The 2216-nt window shown below is 40.3% G+C and overlaps 2 long non-coding RNA genes across 2 annotated transcripts in view; one reads left to right on the top strand and one right to left on the bottom strand.

Moving 5' to 3' along the window:
• The window catches only part of LOC109291968, a 129732-nt gene extending 128241 nt beyond the window's left edge, over positions 1 to 1491 (bottom strand). The window contains exon 1 of the long non-coding RNA XR_002096001.1: positions 1410 to 1491. This is a non-coding gene — a long non-coding RNA (uncharacterized LOC109291968). The remainder of the gene's footprint in view (positions 1 to 1409) is intronic.
• Positions 1 to 2216, top strand: part of LOC109291967 — a 755518-nt gene that overhangs the window by 509624 nt on the left and 243678 nt on the right. The window lies entirely within an intron of this gene.

Here is a 2216-nt window from a genome sequence, read left to right as displayed (position 1 = left end):
GAGGTCCCTTCCAGCCCTAATGTCTATGAAATCTATGGTTTTCGATCACTTACACCAGTTTATGTATGTCTGTCCCTAGCCTTCCAGACACTAATTCTTGAGTGCAGCTGTGAAGAGACAGTCCTCACGGGCCTCAGAAGTATATTTCTGCACTTGGAATGTGTCAGCAGGTATATGTGGGTGGGATGTTGTCAGGAGCTCCCTAGCCTGAGAATACAAGTGCCATGATTATAGACATACTCTTCCTGGGTCGGCATCAAAAAAAGAAAACAAAACAAAAAAATCAGGCCCTGATTTTTAACCACTGAAGCACAGTTTAAAGTAACTAGGATGAATAAACTATCCTTCTTCATAACTGTTTGACTTTACACACATGAATAAAGTTTCAAATTAGGTTTAAGCGTTTGTAGGATGAGCCTTCTCAGTGGCTTGCCTGAGTAATAGAACTTAGATCCAGTGAGTTTTTCAGTCCAGCTTCTTAGCCACAAAACTGTCCTAATTCTTTTTAGGTGATTAAAATAACTTGAGATTATCTCTACTTTATATTTTAAACAATGAATGCTTGAGGCTCTGAGAGAATTTGTTATTGTCTGGTCATGCCATTTTGCTTTGATTCTGGCAAAGAATTCTATTTTGCAGTTACTTGTAAGAATCCAGATGATTTTTTTTTAATCAGTTTCCTTAACTTTCACTTGAACATAATTTCATATGAGGCCTTCGATATCATGATTAGGATATGGGTCTTGATATCACTCATCGCGCACACTTGATATCAACTGATGCTGGAACTATGCATATAACATGCCCTCCATCCTCCATCCCCCAGCCCATGGTTTTTCATTTGTGTTTTCTTATCTTTTTACCATTGCCGTTGATAAGCCTGAAAGTACTGCAGAACAAAACCCATGAAATAGTTTACCTAGAGACCTGCATCTAATACATCACAAGTTGCATTGTGGCTGCAAATGTATGTATTGCTGATTTTCCTCTTAAGAGATGCTGACCTCTCTGGCAGGGCTTAGTATCTTGTGGGACACTGGAAATACAATTACAGTTTGTTTATCCCATCTGTATTTGCCTTTAAATAGGGGCTTGGGTGGTCTCAGGACTGTTATAAATGTCACAAGTGGGGGCATCATGATAATGGATATATTTTGCCTATATCCCAGGGTGTGATAATTGTAGAATAAAAAATATTTTAAATGAGACACTGGAGGGTAGAGTTAAGTGTTGTGCAGGGCTCAGTGTGAATTAATTGGCTTTAGCAGTACTATTAGGCAAGCATGATTATTGGCGTTCTATGGTGCTTGTAAAGTAAGTTTACATTTGTCATTACTGATATTATATTTAATATTTTTTCACTGCCTAGAAGAATGTAATGGAGCGCAGAGAATAAATGAAGGTCTCACCTGAGGGTCACCCATAGGTTCATAATTATTGGGTATCCTCTCATATCAAAATCTGATCTTTATGCACAATTGCTTGTCCTCTCTTTCCATATCCCAGCTTAGTTGGTTACTCTTCCTGTTGAAGAGCAATTTAAAAAGAGATGATTAACAATGAGTAAGAAATGATTAGCTATTTGAGAGAGTATGATACCTGCCTGGTTATAATTAACAAGAATGATGCAACTGCAAGCAGAATTTGCTTTGTGTTTGAGTAAAAGCATTGGAATAAACCCTTTGAGTTCTTTAAGAGGAAGTGATGATAGACCAGAAGAAAGGCATACTCCAAAAATGTGTCAAACCCACTTTTGTCCAGGTTTGCCTTTTGCAGTGAAGGCAACTTATCAGTTCTGGATGAGAAATAATATATGTACCACTTACCTGTGCATTTAACCTGCTTCCTGGTCTTGTCTTGCCTTTGTTCTGCTCAATTCTGATACCAGTTAGGTGAAAGTTACTTGACTGCTTATATCTGTTTCCTAAGGTGTTTTCACCCAAGATGTTCTATCTGTTACTCCACAGTCTATATTGGGTGGATCCAGAGGGGGTGCAGTGTCACAGACACACTCATTTTCAGTCAGGACCACTGGAGCAGCAGTTGGGGGGGGTTTACATTTCTCCAAGGAAGTAAGAATTCCATCTCCTCCTTTCTCCTCTGTGGGACATCCTCTCCCCTCCCATTCCCACCCTTCTCTGCCTGCTGCTGGAACATCCGCACTCTCCTCCCCCCTTCCCCCTTCCCCCCCCCCCCCAAAGCCCCGGGACACCCTG

Source organism: Gavialis gangeticus, unplaced genomic scaffold (genome assembly GCF_001723915.1).
Source record: "Gavialis gangeticus isolate Ggan-Ray unplaced genomic scaffold, GavGan_comp1, whole genome shotgun sequence".
In the NCBI taxonomy this organism is placed as follows: domain Eukaryota; kingdom Metazoa; phylum Chordata; order Crocodylia; family Gavialidae; genus Gavialis; species Gavialis gangeticus.
This window is presented reverse-complemented; position numbering and strand designations above follow the sequence as displayed.